Here is a 13,183-nt window from a genome sequence, read left to right as displayed (position 1 = left end):
AAAATGTCCCTGTCATCCCAAGCATAACCAGTTTTTCTGTATTTGCAAACTACACAGTCTTTTCAGTTTTGTTTCACACCAATGGTATTATACTAAAATACTGTCCCCTCTCTCCTCCATTTCCATTGGATTGCATGAAGTTTTTAATATCATGGAAATTAATCCTTTTTGTATATTGCAAGTAATATTCTTCCAATCTTTTGCTTATCTTTTAACCTTATTGTGTCTTTTCCCCAAATAGATATTTAGAATTTGTATTTAGCCAGATATGTCAGTATTTTGTGTGTGTATGTATGTATGTATTTATAAAAAATGTTTATTTTGAGAGAGAGAGAGACACACACAGTGTGAGTAGGAGAGGGGAAGAGAGAGGGGGGAGAGAGAATCCCAAGTAGGTTCCGTGTTGTCAGCACAGAGCCCAACGAGAGGCTTGATCCCATGAACCATGAGATCATGACCTGTGGAAATCAAGAGTCAGACATTCAACCAAGTGAGCCACGCAGGCACCTCCCCTACTAAGATTTTAAAATCATTCTCTCATATTTGACAGCATTGGATTTTACATTTTATTCAATCTGTCACTTTTAAGTTTTTATAATGAAGTAGGCATCTACCTTTTCACTCAGATACCCAGTGAGTTTATTCAAACATCCTGCTGTAATCATTTAGGGTGTTGTTTTCTTGAACTACTTACTTGTTTCTGCTCTCTTGCCATACTGTTTTGATTACTGTAGTATTTTTGTATGTTTTGGGAACTTTATTTTTCCCACAACAAATCTTACTATTCTTTTTAAATTTAGATAAGAATTATATGCCATAAGATTTGCATTTTAAAAGTATACAGTTCATTGGTGTTTAGTATAGTCACATAGTTGTGCAGCCATCACCTCTGATTCATTTTCATCACTCCCAAAAGAAACTCCATATCCATTAGCAGTTGCTCTGCATTTCTTTGCCCACTGAGTCCTGCCCCCCCAACCCCCACCCCTAGGCCCTAGGCAACCGTTAATCTACTTTCGGTCTCTATAGGTTTGTCTGTTCTACAGATGGATCATAAAATATGTGACCTTTTGTGTCTGGATTCTTTTACTTACCATAATGTTTTCAAAGTTCATCCATGTTGTAGTACTGTTATAAGCACGCTGTGAAGGTACACACGTAAGTTGTATCTGTCTACAGTGTCAGCTCTATTCAGTCATAAAGCAGTGTTAACATAATTATAAAGCAGGTTCAGGATTCCAAACTCAGTGACATTTCACCACATGATTAACTTGGCTTCTTACACAGCAGAGCACAAGACAAGTCACACAACACACAAGATCACACAGGGGGGTGGGAAATTAATGAACCAAATGAGGAGTCAGTCTGTGAGCGACCAGTTGAGATCAGGCCTAGGTCCTGCTCGGGTCAGCTCTCAGCACTTACTGCTTATTATGTTCAAGCAGTGAAGGATCTCACCTCTGTTCAGAGATCAGTTGGGCAGAGCCTTCCAGCTGCAGCTGCCTTTTTAAAGTGGTCAAAGAGGCGTCAGTGTCTAAAGAGTCTGACAGCTGCAAAAATCCCCCCCCTCCTTTAAAAGGATTTAATCATTCTTGGGCCCCTGCAGACCTCCTCTGCTTCTTGTTATCACTTCTGGGGTGTCATTAACTGGTGCTGGTCTTGACGATATCTTGTAGCTGCAGTACCCTTAACAGTGTCATTGCTTGACAAAGGCCCTTGTTTGACCTGAGTGACTCCATCTTGCTCTCTACAAGTACTTGTACCAGTGTTTCATTAATCCATTGTATGTATACACCGCCATTTGTTTATACATTCATCCACTAACGGACATCTCATTTGTTTGCACCTGTTTTAAATAGTGCTGCTGTAAAATTTTGTGTACAAGTATTTGGATATCTCTTTTCAGTTCTTTGGGGGTATATACCTAGGAATAGAGTTGCTGGGTCATGTGTTAATTATTTGTTTCATGGTTTTTTTTGTTTGATTTTAAATTTTGATCTTGTATCTGGTAAGTTTTTGAGCTATGAGACCAAGTAACTTTTAATTTGATTAGTAACATGAAAGCTCAGAACATGTAGCTTGCAAGCAGTGACAGATTTTTGTCTCTTCCCTTTGAATATGTTAGTGGCATGTTTGTTTGTTTTTGTAATGTGATGGCTGGCATCTTTGTTTTATTCCTGAATATAGGAGGGGAATGTTTTAAATATTTTGATATTAAGTATGCTGTTTCATATAAATTTCTGTTAGTTTCCTTTTATTAAGGTCAAGTTTTCCTAGTTTGGTAAGAATTTTTTTGAAAATCAGGAATAGGTGCTGACTATTCTTCCTTTTTTTTTTTTTTTAATGTTTGTTTATTTTGAGAGAAAAAGAGAGCATGCACAAGCAGGGGAAGGATGGAGAGAGAGGAGAGAGAGATGCGGGGCTCAAACTCCCGAACCATGAGATCATGCCCCTGGACCAGAAGCAAGAATCGGACACTTAGCTGACTGAGCCACCTAGGTGCCCCTGAGTGTGACTTTTAAGAATTTATTGAGATATAATTTCTTTCCTTTAACTGTTAGTGTTTCAGAAGCATTGTTCTTACCCTACTTGGTTGATAACTTGTTACTTGAGTGGATTTTTCTTCCCTTCCAGACTGTTGGATGGTCACACATACACAAAACACACTAGCAGGAGACTAATAGGAGACTAAATCCTGGTGAGAAAACTAATTTATATTGTGTATGTGTGACCAATCTGAAAACCAGTCTAAGAACTCTATTCTGGAAAAGCTGTAGTGCCAGGTTCAACAATGATGCAGAGCTGTACGTGTTAGGATGTAGGTCAACATGTTTCTTTTCTTCAGTCCTCTTATTTCCTTCATTTTTTCCTGTAAACTAAACAATTTAAAATCTTGTTATTCAGAATAAAGTAACACACTCCTTTAAGTGTTTATAAATATACTCCATAATTGATTCTGCTGCTCCTCCCACCTTGTTCCTGATAAAAAACAATGCTACAGAATGCTTTGAATTTTCAGCAAGTGGCAAATTACATCTGTTCACAGGGTGTTCATCACCATAGTAACAAGGAGCCAACTCGTTCTTGAAGTGGGGCAGGATGCTGGTCCATTGCTTTTCAGAAGGACCTAAGACAATCCAAATACTTTTGTAGACTAGACACCAGGCCTGCTTAAGGTGTGTCTAAACATCCTCAGTATACACAAGTCGCAGATGAAATAGTTTATAGAAGAAGTAAATCCCTAGTTGAGGTTCTGTCACATCACAGAGACTCCAAAACAAACCCAGATGGACTTTACTTTCTGCCTAAGAATAATCAAATAGCTTCCTATTAAAAGCTCATCAATTCATAATCCCCCCACATTGAAGACAGCTGGTAGTGAAGGTCAGGAGGACGAGGGAATTGAATGAGGCAAAGGTAAAAAGTGATTTTTAGGTTTGGCCAAATAGTGTGGGTTTGGGTCACAGGTAATCTTTGGTGTAAATAGGCATGCTTAGATTTTGAAGTGCATGGTGTTAGATCTTGCTATGAGACAAGGTTGTTTGGAACTTAAATCTCAGAGATTTTCCTTAAATGTGTTTAAAGCTGTATTTAAAGCTAAGTCCTGGGGAGAAGTTTGGTGGAAAGAGAAAAAGAATATGTTAGGATTTGTTGTCTGAAACACCTACTATGATTTTAGAGGATGTCAACAATAAAACTAAATTTTCAGGTAGCTAGTAAAATATAGAGGACTATGTAATCTTTAAAAAAATTTTAATGTTTATTTATTTTTGAGAGTGAGAGAGCAGGAACAGGGCAAGGGCAGAGAGAGAGAGGGAGACACAGAATCTGAAGTGGGCTCCAGGCTGTGAGCTGTCAGCACGGAGCCCAATGTGGGGCTTGAACCCTTTAACTGTAAGATCATGAGATCATGACCTGGGCTGAAGTCAGATGCTTAATTGACTGAGCCACCCAGGTGCCCCCGCAAGTGATGCCATTTTGGGCCTATGGTTTTCTTTTTAACAAGGGTGTGGCACAGGAAAAAATATGATGAGCTTTTCTTTTTCTTTATAGGATTATACTGGTTGCTGAGTTTGAGAGTAGACCGTATGGAGAGCAAGAATAGAATTCAAAGACTAATGGGAGACTAATGCAGGTGAGAAATTGTGGTTAGAACAGAGTATTAGCAGTGGAGGTGGTGAATGGCACAAGCTGACTCTTGAACAACATGGGTTTGAACTGCTTGGGTCCACTTACATGGATTTTTTTATAGTACAGTACTGTAGATGTATTTTCCTTATGCTTTTTTTCATATTTTCTTTTCTCTAGCTTTATTGTAGGAATGCAGAATATAATGCATGTAACATACAAAGTATGTGCTAAACAACTGTTTATGTTATCAGTAAGGCTTCCAGTCAGTAGTAGGCTATTAAGTTTTGGGGGAGTCAGAACTTATAATTCGGATTTTTGACTGCATAGGGATGGGGAGGTGTCTGTGCCCCTAATCCCCACTGTTGTTCAAGGGTCAGATGTAGTTGGATTCTGAGTATATTTTGAAGGTAGAGCCAATCTGAATTCCTGATGTGGTTTGTGAGGGAAAAAGGGGGTCAAGGATGACTCAAGGTCTTTGGCTTTGGAAATTGGAAAAATGGGTTTGTTGATTACTAAAATGGGGAAGATTTTGGGAGGGTGGTGGTGGAACGTGCACAGGGAGTCAGGATTTTGATTTTGGACATGTTGAGTTTGAGATGCTTGCTAGCTTATTAGACATCTAGGTGGGGATTTTGAATAGTCAGTGTATAAACCTGGAGTCCTGGAGACAGGTTTGGGTGGCCACTTGGTATAGCATGTAAGTTGAATTTAGAGCCATTAGACTTGGGTGGAGCATTTAGCCAGTTCCCAGTCTAGACTATCTGAGGAGCCTGGGATGTCTCCGTGAACTCACGCATGTTGCTGCAATGTATCTGAAAATTTCCAGGAAAACAGTACGGTTGGTGTGTATCCTTGACATGTTTTTTAAAAAAAATTTTTGCTAAAATGTTTGAGATGTGTGCTTGTGTTTTTTATATTTCTATACAGCTGGGATAAGCTGAGTGCAGTTTTGAATGTACATTCAGTGTTTCTCACAGTAGAAATCATACATAAGCAAACACAAAATTCACATTCTATTCAAGTTGTTCCCCAATATATCTGTCAATCCCATATAGCAGAATTGATTGTACTTAATTAAAAGTTCCTGGAGGTGGGGATGGGAGATTGAGGGGGTGGGGATAAGAATCTGCCATGAAAACTAGAGAATCATTGCTTGGAGGCCCAGGAAGGGTCTGAGGGAGATTTGAGAAAATGTCTTTGAAAAGCAGTTTATTTTGGGGGCTCCTGGGTGGCTCAGTCATTTGCACATCTGACTCTTTGGGTTTCAGCTTAGGTGTTGATTATAGGTCATGGGATTGAGCCCCACAAGAGAGGGAGAGAGAAAGAGAGAGTGCATGCATGAGTGAGGGAGAGGGGCAGAAGAGAGGGGGAGGAGAGAATCCCAAGCATGCTCCATGCCCAGGGCGGAGCCCAACTTGGGGTTCATCCCACCCTGATCCCATGCTGTGGGATCATAACCCAAGCCAAAATCAAGAGTTGGATGCTTAACAGACTGAGCCACCCAGGCACCCCAGGTTCTTCTCTTTGAAGGGAGTATACTATTCAGCTTTGAGATACGGAGACTCAGAAAATTAGGAAGAGCTGGGTAGTAATAGATGCAGTGAGACATCCTCAGAAGGAACTTTGTGGTTTAGTAAGTGAGCAGCTAGAGAGATTAGAACAGTTAAGGGAATTAGCTGAAGATCAGAAGAGTATGAATACCTAGAAGTTAAAATCCATTTGGTTATATCAGCTGAAGAAAGTAACTAAAGTTGATTAGGCTTTAAGGAGGAGCTTAAAAAATTTTTAAGCCATGTTTATTGTGCCTTTAGGAAAGTGTAGGTAAGGGTGCTGAATCTTGTTGTATTGAGCAAGTTCTTTGGTTCTTAAGGGGATTATAATCAGTTGTGGGTCAAAAACTGTAAGATTCATCATAGCTTGGTTGAATTCTTTCTTAGGTTATTCTTCTTTCTTTGCTTTTTTTCATGTGTAACCCAAACCTTCTGGTTTAATAATGTTGATACCAGGAGAGGAGACAATATGAATGGAGAACTTTGGTATTCCAGTTTCTGAAATTGGAATTTTGATTTCCATTATGACTTAATAAATTTACGTGAATTTTTAGTATAAGCTAGCCTTTGGAACCCTGTCAGCTTAAGAATTGAATGATAAAAGTGTGTTTTCTGGTCCTCCATCAATGTATGAACACATGGGTAGGTGGTCATCTCGTGATTCTTTGATTCTCAGACTTTGTATTTCCCACAGTAAGGAAGTTCTGTTCAAGAAACCAAATAAACATTACACTTTCTTTGTTTTTGTTTTGTTTTGAGCATGAAATAACAGGATTGGGTAATTTTTTTTTTAATTAAAAATTTTTTTTAAGTTTATTTTGAGAGAGAGTGAGAGGCAGAAGGGCAGAGAGAGAAGGAGAGAATCCCAAGCAGGCTCTGTGCTGTCAGCACAGAGCCTGATTGTACAGCACAGAGCCCTGTGCGGGGCTCGAACCCATGGATCATGAGATCATGACCTGAGCTAAAACCAAGAACCAGACAATTAACCGACTGAGCCACCCAGACGCCCAGGAAGTTGGATGATCTTTAAAGGATTTTTAACCAAGTCTGATGTTTCTTGATACTTTTGAATCATTCTCTGTCTAAAATTTTAACTTTGTTAAAAATTTATTATTATTGTTATGATTATGATTTTCTAGTAATCTCTATACCCAGTGTGGGGCTCGAACTCACAACCCCGAGATCAAAAGTTGCATGCTCTTCTGACTGAGCCAGCCAGGCAGCCCTTAAAATTTTAACTTTCTACTCAATATTATTTTGGAGAGTCAATGAATTTTGTTTCTGGATTTGTGGGATATGGATAGAAATGTGATAGTGGGATAGAATTAAAACTTTTTTTAATAGAAGAAAGAAGAATAACCTAAGAAAGAATTCATCCAAGCTGTGATGAATCTTGATGTACAGTTTTTGACCCACAACTGATTATACCCCCTTAAGAATCAAAGAACTTGCTCAATACAAGAAGATTCAGCACCCCTACCTACACTTTCCTAAAGGCGTAACAAACATGGCTTAAAATTTTTTTAAGCTCCTCCTTAAAGCCTAATCAACTTTAGTTACTTTCTTCAGCTGATATAACCAAATGGATTTTAACTTCCTAGGTATTCATACTCTTCTGATCTTCAGCTAATTCCTTGTGCAACTTTTTTTTTAAGGGGTATTTGGGAATTAAAGTACTTGTTTAAGACCAAAAAGAAAATTTCACAATAATTTGTTTTTTCTGATAAAATTTGCCTCTTGAGCCTTCCCATTGCCTATTTTTCTAGGTTCTTGCTAGGAAAAATGTTAATTTCAGTACTACTTTTCTTTACCTTATGGCTGGCCTTTGTTTTCATGTTAAGTTCAAAGATCGTGTTTTTCCTGTTGGATATGCCTGTTTTTTGTTCCTCTTCTGATGTTTCTCTTTTCCCCTTGCCATCTTCCCAAATGAGAACCTGTAGAAGGCATTTATCTGTAGTTTTGATTTGTGTGTTTCCTGTAATCGTGCAAGCAACTTACAGCTGAGTTGCCTCGGATAGCCATGACATCACTTTTCTCTTTATATCAAATTTAGTTTTAGTGATAAAAACTTAGGAAATACTATACACTTATGCTAACAGTGAGTGACGTAAATAATAATCTCTTGATTTTTATATTGCCTTTCCCTTATATTGTCTTAAACTCACTTTTAAGGCTTTTTGTATGTGTTTCCATAAATCTTCTAAAATTTGCTTCAAATCTAGGGTATTTCAGGAATGGTTTGTGCACAAAGCAGGATCAGATTCATTTCCTAAAAGACCTTGCTTTATGTGACATTGTGTTTCAATTATCCATTTGTTCGTATTCCATTTCTAGATTTGTCATAGAAAAGGGCACTCATATTCTTTCTAATGAGTTTTATTTACTAAAAAAAATTGTTTCATGATATGGTTGACTGTAAAATAGCTTTCCAAAATCTTATGCTTTAGATATATTTTTTATATATGATATATATGCTCCATACTTCCTTTTCTTTCCATAAAGACCTTTCATGTACCATATGCTTTATTAGTCTGCTTCCCAGCTAGAATGTATATCTGATGAAGACGAATACTTTTATATTTAGCTCACTGCTGTATCGCTAATCTTTGGAAGAGTGCCTGGTAAATAGTAGATGCTTAGTAAATACTGAGTGAAGAAAAGATCTAGTTGGTACCTTCGCTCACAAACTGTGAGATTTGAATAGGAGTAATGATTGCTTGAATGTTCAAATTAGAGGCCGGAAATTATTTTATACTTGTGAAACGGAAGAAAATTCCCAAAGGTAGGAAAGGCCTGGTCTCTTTAGGCCCCCCCACAGGATAGTTGCAATTTATTGTTTTTTAATTTTTTTAATTAAGACTCTATACCCAACATGAAGCTTGACCTCACATCCTGAGAACAAGAGTCTCATATTCTAAGGAATGAGCCAGCCAGGTGTCCCAGTAGTTGCAATTTGAGTGTAATGCTAGTGTTGCAGATTTAGATGAGAGTGGGTCCAAAAATCTCTACCATCTGTGTAGTTTTAATCAAATCTCTGTGGTATGCACTTATATTATAAATATATTAATAGTTTTTCCTGTGCTGCTCTCATCTTCTCCCGCACTAAATAATTTCTGGTCTGGAGTATTATTTTGTAAATTTGAGTAACATGTGAATCATCCAAAGGAAGAAATTCATTAAGACCCTTTTTTTTAAACTTTTTTTTTTTTTTAACGTTTATTTATTTTTGAGACAGAGAGAGACAGAGCATGAATGGGGGAGGATCAGAGAGAGGGAGACACAGAATCTGAAACAGGCTCCAGGCTCTGAGCTGTCAGCACAGAGCCCGACGCGGGGCTCAAACTCACGGACCGCGAGATCATGACCTGAGCTGAAGTCGGCCACTTAACCGACTGAGCCACCCAGGCGCCCCAAGACCCTTTAATATAAATAGAATTAAAACATTTTTACGTTGCATTGTTATGTAGTTAAATATGTATGAACAAAACTAGTAAACCCTGTATGCTTCTAGTTCTTATACAACTATAAACTAATATACTTTATACTTTATTAATATACTTTAATATGCTATTTAGTTTCATATTATTTTGATACTATTTTGAATACAGTTTGAAAAACTAAATTGATGCTTACAGTATAAGTGCTGCCATTCACTCTGCAAATTCTGTTGTGTTTGTCACATTTAAAAAAAAATTTTTTTTAATGTTTATTTATTTTTGAGAGAGACAGAGACAGAATGCGAGTGGGTTGGGGCAGAGAGAGAGGGAGACACAGAACCCGAAGCAGGCTCCAGGCTCTGAGCTGTCAGCACAGAGCCTGACGCGGGGCTGGAACTCACAAGCTGTGGGATCATGACTTGAACTAAAGTCAGATGCTCAATCAACTGAGCCCCCTAGGCGCCCCGTGTTTGTCACATTTTAAAGATACTGTGATAACTCATCTTCTCTACTTCTTTACATTTGAGCTGCTGCTGAAACCTTTGTTCATTGTTTGGCTTTCATTTTTCCTTCATTAAATCAGGGTTTCAGGCACCTTGGAGCATGTCTGTAGGTGTTCAATAATTATTTTCCACGTGAATTCAGGAACTGAAGAACTTCCTATTTGATTATCCTTGGGTATTTAATATTTTTCTCACCTATACATCCCACTCAGAGTAGAAAGAAGAATTATAGTAAATGTTATTCTCCTTGAGGGCGTTGTTATATGAAACACTGAATGACTGATGTAAAGGATCTGCCTCTGCATGAAATTAGGTCTAGCACTGTCACCTGTCTGTAAGATCCCAGGTAACGCAGGTTAGCTTCTGGTTTGCTTCTGGGTAATGTTTGGTTCTTTGCTAATCACTGTAGAAGGCTTCTTGGATACAAAGCTCTTTCTCAGATTGTCTTTTGCTATGCTTTCTAAAAGTTGGAAATGTTTAATACATGATGGGACTAAGTGTCAGTTCCTGAAGTAACATATATTGTAAAGTGTTTTCATAAGGAGAACTTGGTGTACCTCTTTGTTTGAATCTTATTTTAAGAGAGAGAGGGAGGGAGGGAGGGAGAGAGAGAGAGAGAGAGAGAGAGAGAGAGAGAGAGAGAGAGAACTTCAAGCAGGCTCCATGCCCAGTGTGGAGCCTAAGGCAGGCCATGAGATCATGACCTGATCCCAAACCAGTAGTCAGATCCTTAACCAACTGAGCCACCCAGGTGCCCCTTAATCTTTTATAACTTAAAACATAGTGTTTTGAGCTTGTAGTGTATCAGAAAATGTTGACCTTTGAAGTTATGGCTACATCCCTACTTGATCTTGAGCAGGTTTCAGTTTTTGAGCTTTTATCTCCTTTCGGCACAATGGTTGCAGACTTCAATACAAAAACATTAAGGTTATATATAGGTTTGTGGTGACATGAGCATGGGGGAATAGGCATATGGAGACTGGGGAGGAAAGAAAGAAGGAGCAGCTGATACCTTTGTACACAACCAAGATGCAAATGATCTGAGGAACAGAAAGAGGGCAGATGAGATGTTTGCAAAAGTGCTTTGTAGATACAAAACATTTCTTACAGCTCAGGTGCTGGTATGTTTAGGGAAGATACTTGTTTTATTTTTCCAGTGGCTACAGTTTATTAGCTTATAAGACCACCTTTCCTAGGGAGTAGGATCCTGCTTAGAGGCTGACAAGAGACCCACAAGTCACAAATTCCAGCAGTTTGTGAATTATGATTGGTTACTTTATTTGTACTAATAGTCTGTTTCTATAAGATTGGTAGTATGAGAGGAATAGGCTTATTGGTAGAAATTTGGGGGTGATGTAGTTTTGTATCATTTCTTAACTCTTAGTGTGTTTGGCTTTGCTGTTTGGTATGTACAGTTTTGCCACCTATTAACCCAGCAGTGAAATCTGATCTTGGTATCAGGTTCTCCTTTGTGGTTTGGTTTATTAATAATTGAAGTACCTAAGGGTTCTGGGTGTGAACTCTGCATACTTTGCAATTGATTTAGAAAGAACCAGGGAAGTTAAGATTTTCTATTAAAGTAATTAATAAAGCATTGTGGCTTTGAAATAAATATATATAACTGTTACACCAGAATGACCAAAACATGATAATAGGACCCAGTTTGTGTTTTTATTGCCCTTAAAGATGAAAGTATTTTTAAACTTCTTGGTGCCCTTTTCCTTTCTAGTTTGGGTGTGTAGGAGTCTGTTTATCAGAAATATTTTAGCACTGATGTTGATTTGGCATTAAAAAAAAAATCTATGTAAACATGACCCTGGACAGCTGTGTTTAATATAGTAAAGAACCATGGGGAGACTTTACAGTATTTCTTGTTGGGACTTCATGTCTGTATATTTTAGTATTTAAAGGATGTGGTTTGGGGCTTTGAAAATGAGAAGGATGTTGCCTAACTCATAGCTGAATGTCTGCTTATCTAGATTGTTCTGTCGTGGAGGTTATTAGCAACGTGAAAGTTGTTTTTACTCTACTTAAACTGACAGTATTAAGTTGGAAAACTTTTGTGGAAGTATTTGTTTGCACATGGCTGGTGAGTAGGATTTTCTTTAAAATCTGGCATTGCATAGAAATTTTTAGGTAAGTAGGGTGCTGGAAAAAAGTGGCTACTCAAGCCAAACTGTGTTTTGCTTTGCAGAAAAGTAATGAAGATTAAAAGTGACCATGACCTGGAGAGCATCTCCACTTCTTCCACCTCCCATCACTGAGCTAGCAGTGCACTAGGTCAGGAAGTGGTGGGTGGAGTTGTTTAGTTGTATCAACTTCCTGGTCTGCCCAAGTATCGATTAGTCAGGCACTCCCATGTTCCATTTAAAAGATGGTTGCTGATCTTTTAAAAGAAAGATTTACATTAAATCCTTAGGTTTGACATTGATTCACTCTAATGAACACTTGCCAGGTGCAAGGAAGGCCCTGTGCTCCATGCTCTGTGAGAGCTACAGAAAGGAGTATGATTACTCATACCTTTCAGTTTACAGTATAGTAGGGGAGAGGAAGACAAGATAGACCAAGGTAAGTGTCCGATGGGAGGCATATAGTAGCTATTCCTTAATACTGCTGGGTGAGGGTGGGGCAGTGGATGACACCCGGGCAGGAGGGGCCCAGCTGGGTAAGCAGTTTCTGTAGTTGTACAATATACTACAGTAGTAGTACAGTGAGTAAATGATAAAGATGGTAACAGGTAGGGAAGAAAGGTTAAACAGTCCCTGTGACGGTAAAAGGAAAGATACAAGGAAGAACTAAGACAGGAGCTGTTAATCAGAAGCCTTGAGATTTCCCCTGAATTCTGTGCAGAATAGTTTGTGTGCATGCCCTGGCCTTTTTTCTTGGGCAGAGGACTTAGACTTTTCCTCAGATTCTGAAGTGTCCGCAGTTCAAGAAAGATTGAGAACCATTGAGTTAAGTTATCAACTTTCGATGACAGAGGATATTGAGACTTTATAAGGAAGTCATGGGGTAGAACAGTTTTTCCTTGTGGGAGGTATTGGGGGGATTTGGGTACTGAGTTTATGAAGTTGTCTCTGGACCAGGGCAGTGATTGCCTTGTCAAACTGGTTTTCCCACCCAGCAAGTCCGGTGGGTCCATTAGTAGATTGCATGACAATGAAGAGTAGGTATTTTGAGTCAAAGGAGTTTATTAAGTATTATTTCCCCCTTTATTTGGAGGCCAGATTGATGAAGGTTTGAGAGACTGGGATGCTATTGCAGAATAGTTCCCGGCGTTTACTTTTCGTGGAGCTCCTTTTTTTTTTTTTTTAAATTAATTTTTTAAATTTTATTGTTTTTTAAATTTACATCCAAATTTATTAGCATATAATGCAACAATGATTTCAGGAGTAGATTCCTTAGTGCTCCTTATCCATTTAGCCCACCCCCCCCCCACACCTCCTCCAGTAACCTTCTGTTTGTTCTCCATATTTATGAGTCTCTTCTGTTTTGTCCCCCTCCCTGTTTTTATATTATTTTTGTTTCCCTTCCCTTATGTTCATCTGTTTTTTCTCTTAAA

The 13,183-nt window shown here is 38.4% G+C and overlaps 1 protein-coding gene across 10 annotated transcripts in view; it reads left to right on the top strand.

Annotated features, from left to right (window-relative positions):
* The window catches only part of FBXO34 (F-box protein 34), an 87,953-nt gene that overhangs the window by 52,557 nt on the left and 22,213 nt on the right, over positions 1–13,183 (top strand). For 5 of the 10 annotated variants that reach the window (XM_047079609.1, XM_047079615.1, XM_047079611.1 and 2 more), the window contains exon 2: positions 4,054–4,135. The exons of 2 other annotated variants lie outside the window; for them this stretch is intronic. The gene's annotated coding sequence lies outside the window, so the exon portion shown is untranslated. Of the gene's footprint in view, positions 1–2,458; positions 2,500–2,558; positions 2,699–4,053; positions 4,136–11,736; positions 12,190–13,183 lie in introns of those variants that run through there. 3 more of the 10 variants (XM_047079610.1, XM_047079612.1, XM_047079608.1) reach the window with 3 other exon arrangements.

The sequence above is a fragment of the Lynx rufus genome, unplaced genomic scaffold, assembly GCF_022079265.1.
Source record: "Lynx rufus isolate CCGP_SWC_20201006 ecotype Redwood Valley unplaced genomic scaffold, mLynRuf1.p SCAF_17, whole genome shotgun sequence".
Taxonomy (NCBI): Eukaryota; Metazoa; Chordata; class Mammalia; order Carnivora; family Felidae; genus Lynx; species Lynx rufus.
Note: the sequence above shows the minus strand (reverse complement) of the source record. Positions and strands in the feature narration are given on the sequence as shown.